At 28.7% G+C, this 24,602-nt stretch overlaps 1 protein-coding gene and 1 non-coding gene across 4 annotated transcripts in view; both read right to left on the bottom strand.

Moving 5' to 3' along the window:
* LOC126739170 (uncharacterized) overlaps window positions 1-14,180 on the bottom strand; it is a 154,315-nt gene extending 140,135 nt beyond the window's left edge. For all 3 annotated transcript variants that reach the window (XM_050444730.1, XM_050444729.1, XM_050444728.1), the window contains exon 1: window positions 13,934-14,180. The gene's annotated coding sequence lies outside the window, so the exon portion shown is untranslated. The remainder of the gene's footprint in view (window positions 1-13,933) is intronic.
* An 8,401-nt stretch (window positions 14,181-22,581) lies between these two features.
* Window positions 22,582-22,654, bottom strand: Trnav-uac (transfer RNA valine (anticodon UAC)). The gene has a single exon. It is a non-coding gene; the product is annotated as a tRNA-Val (tRNA).
* Between the last annotated feature and the right edge of the window lie 1,948 nt (window positions 22,655-24,602).

Raw genomic sequence — 24,602 nt, 5'->3', positions numbered from 1 at the left:
TCATTATATATTTTATATAATTTTTTTTTAATTTTAGGTTTGCATAAGGCATTTGGCTTCGTGCATTCAAACGAAGTAAATTTTGTAAAAAAAATTTTTGTATTCAGATTTCTATAAGAAAAAAAAAAGGTTAGTGATGATCTCAGAAAACTGAAACGTGAAATTTTAAAAATGATCTATTTTATGAAAGGCCTTTTAAAAGTGCTATATTTAAGTGGTCTTGTATTTTTCTCTCTAATTACGCTAAAAATTAATCCAGGAAACAAGACAAACGATAATAGCAAATTTGTTTGTTTTTTTTGAGATTTCTTGAAAAACCTATTTTGCAATCTTCCTAAATTTAGCCTACCTTGAATCTCTAAAAACAATATTAATTGCATGTAGCTATACATATCTATTGCTCATACAAGCTCTCTTTTTATACTTACTTATTTAAGTAATAGTATGTTTAGAACCTTGTAATATTAACAAATAAACATTTTTTTTTTTATTTGGTATACCTTACTCATACCGACAGCGAGCAAAATAGAATACCTACTTACAAACAAAACCCATCACACATCACTACTAAATTAAGACAACAATACCCATCAGAAAAAAAATCGCACGATCACAAACAGGTTTTCGCAAAGAATGGTGACTATAAATGACACAATCTATTAAAGTTAATTTACAATGAAATGCACTTAAACTTTTGCGTCTTAAACGTAAAGAGAGTTTAAGATGTATGTTTATAAGGCGTTAGGTCATACAACTTTTCGTAATGTATTCGTAACAATCACAAATGTAAGCTAAGACAAATTAAAAGATAAGATTCAGGAAGTAGTGTTGAATAATAGCCGCGGCCTATTATATTCAAATTCTAAATAAATTACTGACCATGAATAGTTTTATAATATAGGATTTCCTTGTAAGTAATTGTTTTTGCCCTCAGAGCTTGGTTCCTTTCGCTTCTTTATATGTATAAAAAACGTTAATCTTTAATTGTGATTACATAACTTTCTAATATTCTCTATAGTTAATTAATTAATTATGGGTTTAGGTTTAATTGTTGTAGTGGTTTACCTCGATAATTTGGTTTGTGTATAATTTATAGAGGATTATAGTAGTATGCTAAAAATATGTTATATGTTAAAATAATATTTGAATTTGAAGTTCAAAAAAAAAATTAATTATTATTCTCAAAATTCTTTAGCAATTTTTTAGGAATCTAGAAATCTATTTTTATTACCAGTTTCACCAAAATTTCTAAAAGATCCTAACCTAAAAGTTATATTAATTTTATATTAGTGTGATAATATGATATTCCTCGCATTATTTAAATGGGTTAAACTTGAAAATATTTTTATCAGATTACATGAAAAACATTTAACATTTTTCTTACTGCATAGGTCTATAATAAAAAAAATATATGAATGTGCTGAAATTAACTATAAAAAATTCAAGATTTTTTCTACAACTCATCAGGTTATCCTAAAATCGTAATATTCTTATAGAATTTTACCTATAACTTTTAATGAGAATCATTGCTGGTCTTCAATTTGGTTTAGTACATGCAATAAGTTTGATATATATTTTTTAATTTTAAAACAATCTATCAAGGATATTTTATATTTATTTAATATACAAAGTTAAGAAAAAAATTAAAACATATTTGAAAGATGTTTTTTTAATTTCTATCTAATTTTGTGTTTGTTTCATTTTCCATAATTATTATGGAAGAAAAAATCTAGACATTAATAGTATGCAATTTAAAGCAAAAAAAAATAGATTTTTATTACTTTATTCGATATAAATGCGAAATTAAAAACATGTTTAATTAATTTTTCCGAAAGATTGTGAGGAAATTGATTTTCACATTACTGGAATACTTTTTTCTATTTGCTTATCTTTACAACCAACTCTCGATACTTAAAAAGTAGTTCACAAATCCAAACGGGTAGAAAACCGTCTGGCCGATACCCGAAAGCATCAATTTTCGCTTTTCCGGAAAGAGTTAATTAAGGTTCTTAATTAAATTGTAAAGTTACGTGCACAGAAAGGCTTCGACCACTTAAGAAACCCAATCGAGTTCGATAAGGAAAAGTTAACTGCCATTGAAAAGTTCCGGAATTGGTCCCTTTTCGAGTTTTAATTTTTTCTGCAACACGCTTTGATTTTTACTAAGCTGCTGTTATCGCTGACTTGCAGTCAAAGTAAGAAAGGGTTGAAATTACTTGTAGAGTTTCTCTAAAAACTCCACACGAGATTCTATTAGTATTACCACCGATTGAGCATAATTTCTTTGTAACACCTATTTATACGGTCTTAAATTCCCATTTGGTCAATATAAATCCAGCTGGAATTTTTAGTCAATTAACGTAGAGGTAGCTAAGAGAAGTCTCAGGGAGATTAGTGTTAGGGTGGACTTCTATCATTTTGATAATATATGATTTTGAACCAGGGAAATTGAGCCTAATCTAGTGTCAAGTGAAGTTGACCAATGATAATCAACTTTCAATAAGAAAGATTAAGGAATCCCATATGTTATTTTTTAATTTATTGGAAACCTGTAATGTTAGTGTGTTTTTTTAATTATGCTTATTACCAAAGATACTAAAACTTTGAAAAAGGATAACATGATTTCAGGTGCAAGTAGAAACTACTAATCCTAATGATGGCATAAATTAGTGTAGGAATGTTGAATTTATGGCAACAAAGTTTTAAAAAAAAAATAGAATAATACTTAACTGCTAAACTTGTTTATTTTAGGTTCTATTTCTTGGACTGAAGCTATGAAGGCTGCTTACTTTAAGCCTTAATAGGTACCGAATTGAGTTTGGAAGTTTTATTATGTGTGATATTTTGGTTTTTATATAAAAGTCTTACAAGCATGATACTGAAAAAGAGGTACTGAAAATAATCAGATTATTGATATACTAAATTTGGAAAGAATTTTTTTATTAATATGATTGTTATTGTAAAAAAAACATTGAGCAGCTAAAAAATGCATGCAATTTTTTTCACTTTGAGTGTCAACTTAAAGAGGCAACATAAGTTATTTAACCTACTTTCCTTAAGAACTAAGAAATTTGTGCTCTGTAGTATATATAATGTTTCAAACGATGAAACAAAAGGCTTGGCTAAATAAGAAATATATGATACTTGTGTTCATGTTGTATAAAATCATCAGAATATCTGTACTCGCGGCTATTTCGTGATTCTTAGCAAATTTTTGAAGATAGTAACTGCTAATGCTTTTTAATGTTAGGTTATTTTAATTCCTCTCAGGGCATAGCCAAACCCTCCTACAATTCATAACACACATACATATTCACTTTCATATTTTATGACGCATAAGAATAAAGGATAACTTATAAGGTTGCAAATTTAAATCGTTTGCACTAAATTATTAAAAAAGCGAAACTACAGAAGCGCTATCCTCTGAACAGCTGAAACAGATCACAATACAAATTTAATAAAATTGTTGTCCAACAAAACCTTAGATATCTCTTTGAAGTTCAATAAACCCAAACTTAAGTTATGAATTGTGAATTAAGCTTAAAATTATTTATTATGCATTAGTAAAAGTTGTATAAGCCCTTTAGTTTAGGTCATCAACGCTTTTGTTATCAGAAGAAAATATTGCGCTTAATCACTTTTACTCAAGTTAAGTCTTCTATTAGTGGTCGTTAGTAATTTATGGCTATGAAGGTAAGAGTTGCTATTATTTACTATATTTACATATACAAAAGAACAAGGATAATTGATTTTTGCCCTGCTACTAAGACATCTTAGGTTTACAGTATCCAGATTCGTTCAAAAGTTAAAGATAATTATTAAGATGCTAAGTACATTTTTTAATTTATCCGTTTTTCTTACTTGTAAGATCTATTTTGTGTGTATTATTTGTGCTTCTTCGATACCCAAGTTTTTGGACTGTTTGTTTGGTTCTATCTATCTTATTAATGTGATTATTATTGTTTTTTCTTTTGCTGACACTCATGGGGCGAAAATTAATGCAAGAGTGGGTAAGTTTTTTGTTATGTTTTTTTTTTGTTTAGTGAATGACTCAGCTTTGATTTCTTTATAAACTCTATTTTTAAGTTCTTTTGGAGAAATCATTTTCTCCTTTCCCAGCGTTCTACTTACGATGGAACATGCATTTAAAAATACGGCTTTATGCATTTGTAAGTATAGATTGATGTTTAAGTCTAAAAGTTAAATATTTTTTAGCTTCATAGAAATTTCACCAGTAGCATCTACAATTATAGGGACAACACTAACTCGCTCTGCTTTCCACATTCTCTTTACCTCTTCAGGCAAGGGTAAGTACTTATTAATTTTTTCATCGTACGTTATATTTATGTTGTGCCCTAAAGAGTTTTTTACATTTAGGGTTCAAAACAATATTAGGGATATTATTGTTATTATTTTATTTATTTAATGCCATGGTGTTATTTTCTTGATTAACAAATGGGGTGTGGATATTAATCAAGCATTCCTAATATCAATTAATTTATAACAAAATCTTTTTGTCCAGGTTCCAGAATTTCTTAATCTTGTCATCAGCTTTGTGTACTTGCTCTTCTTTTTTTCCTTTGTCCTTCACAATGATGTCAAGAGTACGTAGTAATCAGTAATGATATACCTGTCCTAGTAGATTGTAAACCTATCGGTATCAAGAACTGCCTTGGGCAGACAACTAAGTAGAGTACCTTCGGCTATTCCACGATAAGTCTTTTCTTATATCATAGAATCTGGTGGATCATTGTAGCGACCTAGTTATGCCAGTGAAGATATTCAGTAGTTGAAGTGTCTCTGATTTTTCTTTACACTTTCTACAACTTTATCATTTTCTAATATGAGGTCTTTCACAATATAATTTAAGTACTTCCTTGTGTTGATTACCTGTGAATGTCTTTAACAGAGCCTTTTCAATTTTTCCGATAAAAAGTAAAATAATCGAGTTTATGCGGGTTTCTTCCACGTAGTGCATATGCTTGCCATTCCCGATGTTTGTCATTCTTGCTGCATTTTGATACAAAATTGCCTTACTACAACCCTGTCTTGCCCGGATTATTCTAATCGAGTTATATTTATATTTAAAGAACATTCTGTTAAAAATCTTGGAATTAGTAGAAGAATCTTATATATAGAGTGGCTAAATGAAAACGAAACGAAAAAAACGCTCGGACACTTCAATTTAGATTACCAGGGGGAAACATTTTCAGAGTATAATACCACCCCTATCTGTCATTCCTTAGAAACTAACCATAAAAATATTAAATGAAATATGGTCGGTAATGTTAAATGAATAATGGAATATGGGTCGACTTATACCTTGTTTAAAAGGTCCTTCGATTCTCTTTAGGGCTATACCTAGTCTAAAGGATTTTACTGCAGCGGTTCTCAAACTTTTATTTTATACCAGTTATACATAAACACTAGTGGCCATACTTAACCTCTATGCAATAATACAAATTTTGTTCAAATCGACGTCGCACATTTCGTAGCAACAGTTATCTGGTGGCATTCAAATATTATCCTTTAGCGCAATTCTTTTATTGAAGCAGGTTAGGTGGCATGAATTTTACTCTCTAGGTAGCCTCATAGAAAAAAATCCAGAGGTCAAAGATCACGCGACACCCTGGATTCGATGTTAAGTTTATAGTTGGGATTTGAATACGCTAAATGAGTTATTAGAAATAGTAAGTGATTGTAAATGAAATAGTAAATAAAGGTTTAGTGTTCAAGTGTGCTTATTTATTGAACCCACGGGAAATCCGTAACACTATCTTTTCATATCTTTGTCTCTCATTACCCCTTACTTGTTAGTGTAGATCTATTGCCTGCCAGATACATAACTCGAGGGGTGACACCTCTCTACGCTGATTATTATTGTAAATATTATTAAAATAAAAGCTTTATATTGTAACGCTCAACTAAAGCAAAATCAAAACAACTTCTTGGTCCTTCCCAGCCGAAGAAGTAAAAGTAACGCCTCCGGGCACAGAAAACGTTCTTGCTGACCTACTCCTCGTAGCGGTTTCTTGTCAACGTTATTCCTTTGGTGTATATAACAGATGCAGTTTTATTTATACCGTATTCTTCTTAGGATGCCTCGCCCACTGACTATCCGAAGTGTTGTGGGTTGGTTTTGATGATGGATTGTTATTGTCTAGGGGATTTTAAAGAATATATATCGCTTGTATTCTTTTTGTTTTTATGTAGCTAGTGGGTTTTATGGGAACAAATTTTAAACTGTCAGATTTAAGCTACCACGAGGCAAGGATTACTTATGTTGATTTATTTTTGTCCTTTTTAGAGATTTTAGAAAGTAATACAGTTATAAATTACTCGTTACACTATTCGCTATTTATATACCCTGTTAGATTGCAAAAGCATATTATAAAAATTAATCAAAATACATTTAAATAATTGATTTAATTCCATTTACTTTTATCAAATTTAATGTGTATTTATACCACAGGCAGGTAAACTTATTAAAAGCTTATTTTTCTTGCTTTTTACTTTACACTTTTAGGAAGTTTTTTTGGCCAGATTTCAAACTAAAGTTTAATTTTATAAATTAAATTTTGAATTGATTGTTCTTAGCTTTTTTAATATTTATATTTTATTTCTATAATCAGATTTATTTAAATTAAAATTTGGAAATATTTATCCATATAAATCATTTAAATTTAAACTTAAAATTTTTTTAATAGGATTTATTGTATTCTTTTAAGCATCTGATTCCTCTTTGCCAACTTCTTATTAATGCATTTTATAAAATTAAATTTTTGATAATATTCTGCATATTAGGAATTTTTGTTAATTTAGAGATAATTTAAAAATTTTATTATTTTAGCAAACAATGTGAACAAGAATTCATTTTAAGATAATTGTCACAATATTAATACAATACTTTTTTCTAATTTTTCACCAATTTCTTGAAAATTTTGTTATTAAAGACACTTTAAAGCTAAAATCACAAAAATATAACTCAAAAAATAATTAAAGCAGAAAAATACAAAAAAAAGTTGAAACAGCAATAATATTACTTGTAATAATACAAACCCGCAAAAATCCTATAAGAAGATATAAAATAGTAAGAAGGATTTTAAAATCTATAAAAATTACTTTATAAATGTTTTAAGATTTGAACTATTTTTGTAATTAATTTGAATCACTTAATATTTTTTTATAATATTAAACTAAATGTTAAAACCCTAAAAACTAATCTAATCGGCGGAATTATTTAATGAGCGACATGAAAACAGCAAGATGCAGCGAAAGTATATATTGGAGCTTGTTTCCAAATTTCGAGAAACTGAATCAGTGGCGAATCGCAAACGCAATATTGAAAATCCCGTAAGGAATGAAGGTATGGAAGTGGCTGTACAAGGACATATTAATCTAGATCCTACATTAAGTACCCGTTAATTGGAAACTGTCACAGGTATTAGTCGACGTAGTATCCAAAGAATTCTAAAAGCTCATAAGTTTCATCCGTACAAAATACATCTTGTACAAGAGCTGAATGAAGATAATTTCGATCGGCGATCACAATTTAGTGAAATTATGAGTAAACGAATTATTAATGACCCAAATTTTTTGTTTAATCCGTGTTTCTGTGATGAAAGCTCTTTTTTCCTGAATGGCTTGGTCAAACGTCATTACTGCCGATATTGGTCCGACAATAATCCTAGAGTGTATCGTGAGGTACACACCCAATACCCACAAAAGTTAAATGTCTGGGCTGGTATCTTTGGTGATAATTTAGTTGGTCCATTTTTTTTACCTGGAAATCTGACAGGTGAAATGTACTTAGAGCTATTACAACAGGCCATTGATCCAGCATTGACAGCTATAATTAAAACTTAAAATGACAGATACGATGATAATAGATTGATGTTTCAGCAGGATGGTGCCCCACCACATTATAAGTTATTCGTGCGAGAATATTTGGATCGGGCGTTTGCAGGACGATGGATTGGAAGAAGAGGTGCTATTGAATGGCCTCCACGATCGCCGGATTTATCACCTCTAGACTTTTTTCTTTGGGGTCACTTAAAAAGCAAAGTTTATGAGACTGAACCCACTTCGTTAGAAGATTTACAAGGCAGAATTGTAAATGAGTGTCTTCAAATCACGCCTGAAGTATTGCAGAACGTGCGACAACGCTTTGAGCAAAATCTTTTTTATTGTATGGAGAATGGAGGTGGCCATTTTGAACATTTATTATAAGCTAACACTTAAGCAAATTCTTTTTAAATCTATTTTTGCGATAAGTTTTTGAATGACTAGACTTTAAGTCAAAATATTCTGTAATATGATAGAGCCAATCTCATTTTTTGTCTCATAATTTAATAATACTTGATGGTTTTGTCCTACTGCCTGGCATTGTTTTTCTTAAAAGTACCTTTAGTAGTCTATGATAAAGTAAAAATATTGAAAATTACCTTTTAAGGTTTAAATGCAAAAATTTTAAAAAGTACTTACTTAAATTGCGTCAAACCAAGTACCCTTGTAAAGAGATTTAAAAGGCCTTTCCAATGAGAGATCACTCGACCCCCCTTCCCATTTAAAATTTTAGGGGTAGTGCCACCCCCGCTTAGGGGGTTGTAGGTGGGAAAGTGATTTTGTGATTATTAAGTGTCCTCCTCGAGAATAAAATCGACGGGTTCGAGCGTTTTTTTTTAAAAGTTAATGGACTGCCCGTAATTGGCTCTGTTTCGTTTTCGATGCGCCACCCGGTATATTATGGGTACTGACACAAATTCTAGTTTATTAATAAATTTAAAGAGGTGACTATTTGTATGCAATAAATGAATATACATCTATTTAATATTTTTATTTATATACTACTGAAGCAAATATTTATTTACTATGGACATTAATGCAAACTGTAATAATAAAGATTTATTTTAGACATTTATTTTTGACGCCTAATTTTTAATTACAAATTTGCAGTAAAAGGCCTGTAAAAATGTCATTGAAAAAGAAATTATGAAATAAAATTAAAGATTTAAAATTTCTATAGCATAGTTTTGTGTTTCTATACTTTGAAGATTAAAACTAAAATTAAATTCTATACAGTAGATTGAAGAAATTCAATTAAATATAATATAGTTCAAATATGATCTATACAGTCATGGTTTCTAATTCTACAACAAACCTCATTAAACCTTGTGATTGCAACACACCCGCGGCCTACAATCTGCAGAGAATATTTGTAACAATTTGAATTACAACGATAATTATTGTATTGTAATATTCACACCTCTTTAAATTGTGGCCATTAATATTACAACCTACTTACCTACGTTAAAATATGCCCATTGAAATAAATCTATGTATATTTATGAAATTCGACATGTTCTTACACTGACCATAACCTTGTTTTAAATACATTAAACGTTAAAAAAAAAATTGATGTTAAAATAGGTGTTTTTAGGATTTAAATGTATATTACCAACCAATAATTTTTGCTTAATTGCTTATCGAACATCTCTTAGTACTTCCCAATATGTAAAACATAAATTATTATTGCTACTGTCAAATAAAACTCAATAATTTGAATCACAATAATTAATTATGATCAGCGTACAAAACTGGATAAATTATTAACGAAATAATTCAGTTATAAATCAAAACATTATTTAACGAGACTCACTAATTTTGTATCTGTTATGAAACTCATTGTGTTTCATGTATTAATTAACTTATAAAATACGCATGATTCTATAATAAAACTAATTAAATTTTAATAAAACCGTTTTAGTATTTTATAAAATTTTTAAAGCTGATTGGAATCATAAAAATATATTTTATGTAGATTATAGTTAATATAGACAATAGATATATATACTACGTGAGAAGTTTACTTGATATAAATGCTATAAAATTGTCAATTCTTTACATCCTTTAATAATATTAATATTGACCATGCATAAAGAATTGAAACTGATTGCCGCATACAATAAAAAAGTTTTAATTTAGCTAACAAAGCGAAATAGACATGCTCTTTTACATATCAGAAAAAGAACTTCTTCTATATAAAATTTATTTTAGTTAAACATTTAATAAAATTATCTGAATGAATATCTTATATTTTCTTTAAATAATTTATTTATTATATATTTTAAATCTCTGTATAAAATATATACTGCAAGTCACCTGTCCTAGCCCTGATATTGCCCTAAATACATAAGCAAAATATGTTGACAATGTTTTAATATCTTAAACCTGGTACACACGCTAATGTTTTTCTAATTACAATAATGCATTCGGTAATAAACCATTATAAATTTGATGGAACAATGAGATTTTTTAATCAACAATAATAATCATACGATTACTACATAATTTCTTATTATTTTAGTACCACTACTTTAAACAACCCCATCTAAAAAGTTTAAAACATAACAAATATAGTTAAAATAAATATAAATCAAAACTGAACTTAACAGTCGGTTAAATTAAAACTTGAACACAAAATTGTTTGTCAAGAAACTTAAAAACAGAATAGAATTTTCATAATCAAATATATTTATTAAAAGTGTTGATGAAAGTTTTAGTCGCTTTCTAGACCTGCATAATCTTAAAGATAGTATTTTCTATAAAAAAGTGCCCAACAAATTCTCCGTAAATTAAATAAAGGAATATTTAAAAGTTCTTTTTGAACGTAAAAATTAGCTAAAAATGTATCATTAAAAAATTGCATATGAAACTTCAGTAGTTGATATAAAAATAAAATTTTAAAAAAAATGTGATTTACAAAAATATTTAAATAAAATACACATTAAAATATTTTCTCAATTATTAAAATGATTTTTTATAGAAATTCTAAAGCTTTCTTTGGTTTATATTTTTAAAATAAAATTTAAAATTGCCGCTGTTACCTAACTCCTATATTCATTGCATACACATAATCGCTCCTTTAAAATTGTTTCTACAGTAGAAAACTTGTATGCATATTTTATATATTTTAGAGCAAAAATCACATTAGTAAAAAAAATATTCAAATAAATTTTTGTTAGATGAGAAATAAGCTTTTACGAAAGGTATTTTACAAAAATTAAAGGGCTCTAATTCCTGAAAGATATAGTTAAGGATCAGTTTGATATATAAACTATAGAATACTCTTAAGATAACGGCTCCAAATTTTTTCCCAAATATTCGAGTTAATCATCCAGAAAAGGAAATGTTGAAAATACTTGATTTCCATATATTTGTCTAGTGATGCTGAACCAGATATTCAAGTCAGTTAAGTAAACTTACACATTTAATAATTTGGATTTAAGATGGAGGCTTAAGACCCAAATATTGTTAATCAATAATCCAGAGCATATGCCTCGTAATGCTAAAAATGCCATAAGTAGAATTAAAAGAATTTATGAGATATGACCTTTCAAACCGTACCAATAAATTATTGGTACGATCAAACTCTATAGACGAGTAGCAAATAAAAATAGAATTTTGATTGTAGAAAATTATAATAGCTTGAAATTAGATGTTGCTATACTAAATGCAAAACACGTAATTAAAATTTGTTTTTTATTTGACTAGTTTTTTATTAGAATGCCATATAAAGAAGTGCTTAAGATGAAAATGACGTCGAAACTTTACTGGTAAAAGCTAAAGGTTAAGGTTTAAGGATTTTTTCTAAACTAACCTTCTCTCTGTTGGTTTGTTAATGCATTTTAAATATTTAGTCCAGACTGGCTTGAACACTAATAATTATTTTTATCGGGTTAAGACTGGGACATTTAAATCGTTTTTCTTTAATTTTCCTTTTCATCTTAAAAATTTAACTCCGCTTAAAACTAAATATTTTTTGCACTGTTTGTAACTTTCTAAATGAATAAAATAATGAAATAAATAATAATAATTAATATATTTTTAAGAATCGTATAAATTCGAAAGCAAAGATAAGGTTAAAATAAAGTGATTAAGGATTTATAAAAAAGTTGAATCATTCTTCTGTAAGTAAGTTGAGATTGTATTAACGAATAATAGATTACCACTAGATATTTAATATCTAAATAAGTCTTTAGGTACTTGAATTTAGATACCAGGCCTCTGAACTTTTGAGTTACGTATTTAGTATGAAAATTCTATTTAAGATTTTGATTTATATTAATTTCTAGATATTTAATAGTCTCTGTTTCGGGAATTGAAATTTTTGAATTAACCACTAACGATCCCTTATCATTATAAGATGTATAACTAATATGTTTTGTTTTCTTTACATTAACTGAAAGCCTGCTATTTCGAAACCAATTTAAGACATTACCAAAATCTCTTTCAGCAGTGTACTTTAAATTGCGACTTATTTGCAGTATAGCACATTGCAGTATCATCACAATAACTTTAAATCTCCTCATTGGAATTTATTTTTAAAAGACTATTAACGTATAAAATAAAAAGTAGAGTACCTAACACCGTTCCCTGAGGGACCTCACAAGTTACTTTACGACTATTGCCTTGTACTTTATTTACTTTAAATAGTGATATCGACTGATGATAATTCTATAAATCTTTTACAAGTTTCTCTTATACCATAAGCCTCAAGTTTATTTAATACGATTATATTGTTTACGGTATTAAATGCTTTAGATAGATCAACAACAAAGATCTCTTTTCTATTTATCCATTGTGTCTAAGTACAAAAATGGATATCCAATAGATAGCCAATTTTGGACATCCATTGAATTACTGGTTTGGGACATCCATATTCATTCCTATTACTGTCCTAAGTTGGAAATACAAATTTCTAATAAAATTTTCATTTAGTAGTGGTAGTAGTACTAATGTCTTGAATGAAATATCACCTACCCCAGTAGTAGCAGTACTAGTGGGTTTGATAGGGATGGTCTTGGGGATAATAGTGATGAAAGTAAAACTAGTGATACTGATAATAGTAACTTGAATCTTAATTTGGCTAAGGTTTTGGGTACTGATTAGAAGGAGGCTGACTTGAGGACTCGATACAACTAATAAAGCCTGCATTATCCAAATCTTTAGCAAGTTGAAGTGTTTTTTATAAAATTCCTCAAGTTGGATTAAATCATCTTTTATAGATTCTAAGACCAGAACATAGCGAGTTATTATGTATTTGTAGTATTGTATTTATGTTATTTGTAGTTTATATTGGGTATAATGAGAAATAATTAATGGTCAGTTGACCAATTTTCTTTGTATTTAGTCATCCTCTTATCCTACACAATATAGATTCTTACTTAATGGACTTTTATATTTCTTGATTATTAATTTTTTTTTTAGCTGCTTTCAACTACCAAAGTTTCTCTTAAACCATAAACCTCAAGTTTATTTATTAGGATTTTATGGTTTACGGTATCCAGTGGTTTCGAGAGGTCTACAAAGATGTAGAGGGCAGGTTTATTTTTATCCAGAGCATTATATAAATCTAAAGTAAGCTTGAAAGTGTTAAAATATATTTGCAATAATAAAAACAAATTATATTTAAGTCAGTATTAGTAAGTGTTCCCAGACGGCACAGGACAGAAAGCAAATGTTCAACTAATATCTTAGCTAATCTAATGTCATTTAAAAATTAAGAATAATAAAGAATAAATTAATTTTGTATATGTTTTTTAATACGGAAACCTATTTAAGAACATTTTCCCAGTTTTGCCTGGGACAAATAATGGACTCTAAATTGACGTCCAAGAGTGTGTCGCTCGACCGTTATTAGATATCATTTGGATCATTTGGATCATTTTTGGATCAAAAGGGGGCACCCATTCTTTCCAGGTTCTATCTAGGTTAGTATCAAAAATTTGTCTTCGCACAATGGTTTATTATCCATCAGCAGTGTGACGCAGAATTTCAAAAATTAATAATTTATAGTTATGTAGTTACATATAGAGTTAGTTTAGTAAGAAAAATTACATCGCAAATATAATGTATGAGATTCAGCTCCTACCTTAAAGCGTTGACACCCAATGTTAAAAAATCCAGAAAAAAAAACACTTTTAAAATCCACTTGATCAAAACAGGAAGAAAAAAAACTAAGAACGTCCCTTTCAACTTTTGTGCGGGTAAAACAAACTTAAAAGTCGCACGAAACTCGCGTCTTGGAGCGTCGAATCGAGCGGTAAACGCCGATGGTCAGAATACAAAATTCTCTGTGTTCCGTTCGCGGTTGTTAAAACAGAAATGCGAGCGAATCACGCGACTCCGGGCTCGGCTCCAGTTCACTTTCTAATCGCGCGAATTCTCTGCGCGCTCTAATGATTCTTCGCGATGCTGGTGATAGGGATAAAGAAGATGATGAATTTTTCCCAATTAAAGTTAAAGTTGATAGAATATTAATTGCTATATATCAAATTTATTACTCGAACACGTTAATTTTAATTTGTCGAGAAACATCTTTTCATCTAGAGCCGTTCAATACTGGGGGATCTAATTGGAGCTATATTGGTTGAAGAGACTTGATTTAATACTAAAACTCTAAAAATGTGATAATAAGGGATTATGTTCTAAAATTATTAATCACTATAGTTTCTACAGGAACAACCCTTTAGACAACTCTCGAGTATTAAAAGGACAAAAAACCACTTAGAGTTTACACGAACATTATAGTTAAAAAAAAAATTAATTTGCTTTAAAGGAGTAGGTCAATATGATAATAAATGCTAGAAGTGGTGTTTGTTTGCCGCCATGCAATAATAAAGAGTTTGTCCGAATCTATTCCTCCCATTATTTTGTACTGCAGCCATATAATGCGGTAGTGGCCACCATCTGGAAAATACAAAAGAAATGAGTCTAACTTTTATTATAATTAACTTAATTTTCTTCGTACCGCTATTGCATTTTCTAACATGTCTACCCAAGCAGCATCTACTACGAAACAAAATTATTTTATATTAGTTATATTAAAAGTATATTGACCAATAAAATAACATACTTAACGGCTTTAATTAAAATAGTTCTGCCTTATAAAGAATCTTATTTTATAACAAAGTTTTATAGATAAATATGTGACAACTTAATAAAATATTTTTTGAAGCAATAACTAATTTGGTATAAGCTATTTATAAGACAATCTTATATAATTGTTACATCTTAATAATCTATATTGTGTTAGGCAAAATTTGTTATTTAATTATTTTAAGCATATATATAAAACATATCATTTTGGTATATAAGGTTTTTTAGTAAGTTATATTAGGTGAACGAAAACTTTATTATAAAATAAATTACTCTTAGCTACTTGTTTATAAAAACGTTTTTTTACACTTTATAAAATCTCTAACAAGTATGTGTTTGTGCACGAAATTGCTGTTTTAAAAGATAATATAACTTTTTACAGATATCTGCTAGAATAAAATCTTTATTTTGTTTTTTCGCTAGCCAATACTTATTTATAAAAAGTATAATTCTTTTTTGTTTCTTCTTTATAAAAACATAAAAAATTCGGGAAGTTTTAAAAGGAAAGTAAATATTAATATTTTAAAAATCATAACATTAACCATAATTCATTGGCATTCAAATATTAGTAAGATAATTAGAATTCCCTCTTCATAAGAGGATATTTCTCAATCTGAAGCCTTAAAAATTGATTAGAATGCTAACATATCAGATATCGATGATGGTGTGAGAGTTATAATTAGTACTAAGAAGGTTAATGAACTTACTGAAGTTTCTAAAAACATAGAGACATTATTTAGTAATATGTGACAGTACCTCTTGTTAATAACCTTTGTCAATAAATACTATACGAAGTTAGAAATGATAAGAAATGCAAAATCCATAAAAGCATCTGACAAGCATGTATACTTTTACTGCTACTGTATATATAAAGTGATTATACTCGATTGGTTTTGGTCGACTGGGCGAATTGATAACGGTAGCATAATATTTTACAACTTCCGCTATACAGCTGATGCACTCCTTATACCTACAGATAAGCTCTTTTGAAAATATGCGTCATAGATATGCTCTAAAAATTAACTTCAACAAGATATTTGTGAGGTAGTGTAACAATTTTTTTACTTGGATCTTCTACTCCATCAGTAAGGTCATTGCGAACTAAAGCTACAATCCAGCTAAGAAAATGGTAACGAGTTAAAGCTAGCTAAAGTACAACTCTTAAAAGCACTAGTTTAAATTTTTTTATGGGTCAGAGACGTTGGTTATTGAATCTGCTGATTAACACTATAATGCTGATCAACATCATAAGATCAGAAGAAAAAAACATTTTAATACTAAACAAGATCAAGTCTGAATAAAAAATTATCATATCTACATATTAATAATAAAAATGTAAGTTAGGAAAAAAATTATATTTGGAGTCATATATTACGATTAAAACCCTGCACAAAAAATGTAAATTGATATAAATTCACAAAAAGATAACAATCGAGGTATTGGAGCATTACTACAAACAGGCTCTCATTTAATTATTCTTAAATTATAAATTACTTAATGAACGTAATGTATATCATTATCATGATAGTAATATTTTCAGAAGAATAATTGAGTAAAATTCACTAAAAAATTCAAAATATTTGTAGATGAAGCCTTACACTAGCCTGCTAAGTCATTATTTCAATAATAATTTAATATTCTGTAATAAGTTTAGAGTAGAGATATATAATATGTCATGACCCCTATCTACCCTTTTTTAGCCTATAAAAGCTATACTAAATTATTATACCCAAAGAGAAAATAACTTTCTCTTTCTCTAAAAGTTTGTCTGGGGAAAAAAAGAAAAATGGAGAGGCGTATATGGATCCCAGGATTCCAATTCAAGTAATTTTTCCCAAGGGCAATTTCTCCAGTGGACTTTTCGTGTATACCGAACATTAGGTCAGTAGAGTAAGTTATTGAATGTTTGTTGAAGTAAGACAATGAATATATTTAATTGAATTTTTATACAAGGTTTAACAATTTTTCTTCTAAAAAATCGATGTCAAAGTCATAAAAGTAATTATTCTAAGTGCCCTTAAAAAAACTAGGACTTTAAAGAAATACTGAAGGACGTTGAATCACATAAAATTTGATATAACCCAAAACTCTTCAGCCATATAATTCAACCATAACACATAAAAACGCTTAATTGCAAACTAAATTACATTTTGCGGTTACAAAATATCGAGTACAAATAACTGATGATTTTTCGTCGCTTTGGTGGTTTAAAAATAGGTTGCATAAACCGAAAGAATATGATTGACTATTTTTTATTTATATTGTAGCAGAGTTGTAGGTTTTGCAACAAGAATGCAGTTTTTTATTACTATTTTATGTTATTTAGCAATTCATTTAATTGCTTTTTTTGTTGAAAAGAAAGAGAATTAGTTGGATTATAATGTACTGTCTACTAAGAAAACCTAAGTAGAAATTAATTCATTAAATAAAAAAATAAATTAAAAATCCTTTAATACTTTAAATTTTCTCAAGTTTTTTCTAGGTTTTTATTATCGTCGATAGAACTGATTTTCGTTAGAATATGATTACATGAATATTGAAATTTTATATGAATATTATACAGTCCTCACTTGATTATTTATCTAATACCTATTAACCGTATGACAAGTGCTTATGGTATGTTTATAACTGCACAAATAAAAACACCGTCAAGGGCGACCATAATTAACTACATTATAATAAAATAATTATTTTTCCAGTTATCTTTTTAGAATTTAATTAACCATTCAAAGGTAGGTACTAAGAATTTCTAATGAAATGTTACGGTAATCGGTAAAATGCTACTGGGTCTCTGGTGGATTAATATCAAATTATCATAAAAAGTCTAACTAATATTATCGTTTTACCATGTAAAGCCTAGTTGGTAATAGTTCTTAACGGTAAAAAGGTGGGTGCGATGTAACATAATGATGAATAAGTAAAAAGGTTATTTCGAGTATTTACATTGTTGCATAATTGATGCATCGTTATTTGTTGCAGCTTAAGCAAAAGCAACACAAAAACCATTTAGAAAAATCCTTTTTTTGTGCTTTTTTAGAAATTTTATCAGTTAGTATTGACATAATGCAGTGATTCTTGCGTATCGCAAGAACAATTGTGAATTCTCCTTTATATTAATTTATTTGACGTGTAGATGAACCCTAACGCGGATTGACGTAAGACAGTTCTGTCACCCCCTCTTTTTCCTACAATTAATAAAGACTTTTAGAGTCTACAAAAATTAAGAATATCTTCATTTAATTTAATATTATAAATTAAAGTAATTATTCAATAATTTCGTGTTTTGTCATTTACTACTTGAAGAACATACCATTACGGTTCAGTCATATTGCTGAAACTTATATGACTATTATTGTAATTTATTTAAATATGATTTTTAGCAGAACATAATTAGGCTTTATGGAAAAAGTCCTATAAGGAACTAAAGAGTACCCCAGAAAGTCTAGAAGATTCTCGTTAAAGAACAAGGATGCGCCATAAATTCTGAGTGAATAATTTACAGAAAGAGAAACCCTGAGAAAATTATATTGGATACACTTTCGTGAAAACATTTTAATATAATATATACCTAGCAACCAGGCTACCTAAGTTCCAAGAAATAGTTCATCTTTTCTCAAGGAGACCGGCTTACTTTAAATAGTAATGAAATAGACTCTTAAGTCACAGGTCTCACACGGTTTATTAAATTAAAGTCAGAGGATTACACGTGTTTCGCCCATATTAGGCATCGTATTAGGCGTCACTTGTGTATTCCCTAATAAAAAGAACAAAAAAAAACAGAGAACACATGATAGTCAAGGGTAAAAATTAAGTTCAAATTAGTAAAACGAACGGAAACTAGTTACTACAAAAACATAAAAAAATATACTGGAAAAATAAAGGCCATTCAAGACCAAAGTGCTTCCAACGTAGGTTATTTTAATTTAATTTTTATATAATTATACTTTTTATGCAAAAATCATTGCAAAATGTTATTCTCGTAATACGTAGTTCTCGTGCATTACTGCCCATTTCATGTACATAAAGGGAGCACTAAAAATCCAAATACGGAAATGATTTTCAAGCTTTAATAAGCCCATTACAAACGATACAAATATTGATTGCCTCTTTTTTTAATAAAGCTAGATAATTTTTAATCTCTCCCTTTTTTATTATATTAATCATTATCAAAAACATCGCGTCTATTATTTTTGTGATTCTACTTAATACAAGGAAAAAAAGGTTAATAATTTTAGTCTTTATGCCCTCATATTAACCTTGATCTTGATGCCTTTAGAACAAAAAACATCACGTATTATCTCATCTACAAGATATTCCGTCAAGATCACGCTATTATTTCTTTAAGAATTACAATAGTTGTGGCGGCAAAATAATTCAAAGACCACTTTAATGCGGGTGCGACCTTCACGTTCTTTCATATTATTACGTTTCATTTGTAGTGTTGTTTTTATGGTGATTTTTTTTATACGCAATTATAAATCTTACTGTATACTTTAAGTCAATCAAAACAACGAAATATGAAACACGAAATATTTGATCAGAACCTTTGTAGTTGTTTGATATTATAGGTTTGTTAAAACTCGCGAAAAAGTAATTTTATTCCATAAGAAATACAATTTACAGCAATATATTACAATCATGTGTACAGTATTTCTGATGTGTTTATTGCCTTCTCGCTTTCTTATTTTTAGTTTTGTATAGATACTTTCCAATTTTTTTATGGCCATACTTAACAAAGTGTATACAGTAATAAATACAGGCAATAGAATTTATTGTGTTCATAAAACCTTTCAATTTTCTGCAAACTTTGCATCACAGAAAGTTTTTATAAATTCAAATTTATTTAATAAGGCTTTTTCTGTCTGTTTATCAAAAGAAAGATGAGCCACTCCGGTCTGAGTATATCGCTAAGCGAACTATATGTAACTATGCTAGGTTAGATAAATTAGGTAAATCACATACAAGACTTATCTGTAGTCAAAACCTACCGCTTATATACGCAACAATACCTTACCAACAATACTTCATGTTGTCGACAATTGCTAGGGTGTGTAAATGGCCTGTTAAGACCCAATGCAGTAATTATCTGGTAAGACAGACAAAGAGCATACGTGCCTTAACCTGTTTCATAACAGATGCTTCTATAGTTTTCTTCCTTTTTTTTTCTATATTCGAAGGATTCTTTTGTCCAGTAGACTCTTATTGATAGTAAAATTTAACTGTCCCTATTGTAGCGATTTAGCAGAGCCTACCGACAGTTTTACAGATCCTAGCCTAACACAAGGTAGTGGAGTTCTATCCCAGCGAATATTTCTCTAGTATATGGGAACTGAAGTCTGTGTCAGCTCTGTTATTCATTCTGGAGCTCTTTATATACCATGTGGTTCATCAGTTTACTAATGCAAACTGCTTTAAATAGACGCCAGGAATACCCTTATAATTCTTTTTTTTGGTGTCTGTCTATATCCACTTACGAGAGTTTGTTCCTTTTTGCTTTAAATTTTTTTAAATATCCCTTTCAGTTAAGATTGGTTAAAGTTTTTACAACATTCTTTCGTAAAGTTTTTAGTTTAGAAATTTCTTTTAAACAAACCATATCGGAATATAGAATATTTTACCAAGACTTCTTTGAGGATATATAAGTGGTTTTTTATAGAAGCTCTTATCTTTTTTTTTTACGGAAAACATGGCACAAGCTTTTTGGTACTCGAGTATCACGAGTAGCGCCAGTGCTATGAAGGTCTTTGTGGATAATTTTCTTAAAGTTTTACAAGTTGTAATGTTCACAGACTTGCACTTCTCCATTAAAAAAAGTAACGATAGCGATGTTTGAGACGTCTGCAAATCTGGAATGATATAGGCCAGTTCGGAAGATTTACCGTAGGTATCGAAGATTGCCATTTACCGTAATGGTATCGATGAAAAAGGGTGAAGTCTTCCACCCTCATTGTATGCGCCAAACTGTCCAAGGTAGTAGTTATCTCTGGATCTCCTATAAGATATTTGGACTCTTCTGAATGCGATCAAGCAGCTTCAAAGTGTGTTTGGGTGCAGAGCTCCAAGTGTGTGAGAGCAATACTCAAGAGATAGACGAATTTGAGCGTTGTAAAGTATTAAAAGCTGTTGCGGTGTATACAGCCTTTTCATTTTAAAGAAAGCCTTAAGTTTTTGAGAAGCTGCTTTAGCTATTTCGGTTACATGATTATACCAAGACATATCACTTCCAGTATTCACACCTAAAAACTAAACTGACGAAGAAAAAACAAACAAAGCAACGAGAGTTTGTGGCAAATCACAAGAAAACAGTTTATTTCTATGCTTTACTTTTCTTTTGTTATGAGTAATTTTGAAACTTTTTATGATCCTTATTTTTTCTTTTCCTTATCCTTAATTTGTATTTTAAATTCTTTGTTCTTCATAATTTTAATATATGTTCGTCTAAGTCCCCTTTGCAATATATCTTACTTATTTTATAATTTTCTTGTTGCAATTGTCTATTCTGACTGTATATTAAAATGATATACCTTGTCAGTAAAAACATACACCTTTTTAAAAATAAAGCACTTTAATTATTTACGACTACTAGGCTATCGAAAATAACAAGACTAACAAGGATTACAAGTTTAATTCTGCTTGAATGCTTGATACAATAATACATTATTTTATTTGAAAATATTAACATCATTAAGGACGTTTCCTTTAAATTCTTATTATATTTTCATTATCAAAACAAATCAGCTTAATTTTTTTAGAAAACTTTCGAACTTATTTTTGTTTCTTTATTTTGTTACTGAAAGGAAAGTTCAGGAACGGATCTTCTTAGTAAAGTAAGGATCTATGGAATATTTTTTATAATTCTTTTTCGTATTAGAAAAAAAATTTTTTTTTGAAGAACGCCTGTATTATATGATATTTATAATATATGTACAAGTTTTTAACTTTAAGATATACATAGTTTCTGATATTATACTGTATCCTGTACAAAACTTGATTTACGTTAATGCAAAGAAATTTATCCAAGAAAAAATAAGTTATTAATTAATTTATTATTAAAATTTGAATAGAGAACCAAGACTTATCACAAAAACTATTACATCGTACCCAAATTTTACATTTAAAAAAAAGCATAAAATAATAATATTTAAAAATAATTATAGCATAAGTTAAATTTTTTTATATATTTATTTGTATTCTGTTTATCCAAAAAAGAATCTAATAAAAGTTATTGGCAGTTAAAGCAATTTCCTTTTAATGCCCTCACACCACTTCGAGTCACTTTACGGCCCAACGAAACTTTTAGCTGGCCCCTCAAATTGTACTTAAAGCAATTTCCTAATGGAAGAAAATTGAAAAACTGTCAATAAGGGCGCCGAGTAGATATTGATGGTCATTATTCGTAAATGAATGGTCCCATTGATTTGGGAACAATCTGGCAATCAGCTTTTGAATGTATCGATTTTGTTTGTACAAAAGTTGAGCTAAAAAAAAAGCTATAAACTAAAAGCTTTTCTCTTAAATTTTTTAGCTGTTGAAATATTTATGAAAATAACGAATCGTAATAATGTAAGGAGTTAATATTTATCTACTTTACTACTATATTATGCAATTTTAGCAAATGTACTTAAAATTTTTCAAAAAGTATGGTTCCGCCCGGGATCGAACCGGGGACCTTCTGCGTGTAAAGCAGACGTGATAACCGCTACACTACGGAACCTGTTAATACCTTTTACCTTGCTCGGTGCGGTTTACTTATAAATTATATATTATATAACTAGTGCAGCCAAGGAAAACCTCTTTTTAATGTACCACTTTAGATTTTGGAGGCTTCTTATACTATTGCATTTGCGCAAAAAAAACTACTACAAGTTGTCTATGTGAAAACATATATATTTACAGAGGATATTTTAAATTAGTAGAACAATAATTATGCCTTAACGTTAGCCTTATTTTTTTTTAATATGGTATGCATCCGAAAAAAACGGAGGTGGCAAGTCATACCATATATCTTTTTTATATTTTAATTGAATTTAAAATATATACTTGAGTGAGAGTAAAATAGAGCAATGTACTGGTTAAGCAATCTATAGCACGAAATTTATATTAAGCATTATTGTAATATAAAACCTTATAGTCATAGTACCCAGACATAACTCAGTGCAGCTAACATAACATACCTTATAGGATAGTTTTTATACAGGCTGGGGAATCGATCATTGCGTATAGAGAGGTGCTTAAAGGTAAAATATACAATGCACACATTTTGGTACATTAATTTAGTTTATTACTACACTAATGTACTTCGTATAATTACACTAATATATAGTGTACAATCCACATAAAATCATAATCTCAAAGTGTTTATTACGCTCTGTATTACAAAATGAAAATTAAATAAGACCCATGCCAATATGATTATTGTCATTAGGCAAAAAATAAAAATAGCAAGTAACTATTAGAAGTCCGGAGCGAACCGCTCAACGATAAGAGGAAGAGGTGTTCTTATTATTTTAGACAATGCTTAATCTTCAATTCCCCAACCTGTATATTTCTACGTTGGCTAATTCCAATTAATTTAATATCTATTTAGTCTATTTAATATGTTTATGTTCTCCATTTTTTCAAAAGAATATACATTTTTCAGATTTATTAAATTTGTTTTGTATTAAAAGTATCGACTTTTATGAATGAATCCAGTAAATATTATTAACTTTTAGATAAAAAGCAACAAAAAAATAAGCCTTAAATATTAATAAATATTTAATAAAAGTTGTAAATTGAATTCATCTTCGATTATATAATGATCTACTAGGAATAGTGAAATAAACTAATAAAAGGTAAAAAGGTCAATAACTCAGACGTCACAAGAATGAATATGATTCAGTACATATGAGAAAATGCAATAGAAGAGGGATATAAAAAAGTTAAATATATTTTCCCAATTTTTAGTCAGAATTATTCAATAGCAATTATGTATGATCAAACTTAACCAAAAAAAACTTTGACTAGACATTGTTCACAGAAGACTCATTAGTAACTAAAAATGCAGCATCCAAACATTAATTATTAAAATAAAAATATTTAGTTCTTTGTAATGTTTGTTCTGTAGCCCTATTTAACTTAATAATTTAAAATTATTCTTTGGATTAAAGATCCTTTTGAAATAATATGTTCGGTATAAAGTATAGTAAATTTTTTTTAATACCTAATTTTCTAAATTCAAATAGCATATCACCTCGGATAGTGACAAAATGATGCTTTTCATATATTTTTAAACTGCATATAAAAAGATGATTTTAAAACTATTTACCTGGTAATGGTCCCATTGATTTGGAAACAATCTGGCAATCAACTTTTGAATGTATGGATTTTGTTTGTACAAAAGTTGAGCAAACAGAAAAAAAGCGTTTTTTTTATTTTAATATTTTTATATGCATATAACTGCATATACGCAGTTGAACACATTTGAGCTCCAGGTATCATTAATGATATTGAGTGTAATAATGCGTCTCATATGCAGTAAGATGCATTTACGAAAGTTTATATTATATTATTATACTGCTTATAAATTTTAATCAGAATTTTATGAAATTTCTAGGCAGCAAAAAATCTGTATGAATATTTTTTCAACGTAAAATTTACTACTAAATAAACGAATTTGCTAG

This window comes from Anthonomus grandis, chromosome 8, assembly GCF_022605725.1.
Source record: "Anthonomus grandis grandis chromosome 8, icAntGran1.3, whole genome shotgun sequence".
In the NCBI taxonomy this organism is placed as follows: Eukaryota; Metazoa; Arthropoda; class Insecta; order Coleoptera; family Curculionidae; genus Anthonomus; species Anthonomus grandis.
The sequence above is the reverse complement of the archived record's forward strand: the minus strand, read 5'-3'. Positions and strand labels throughout refer to the sequence as shown.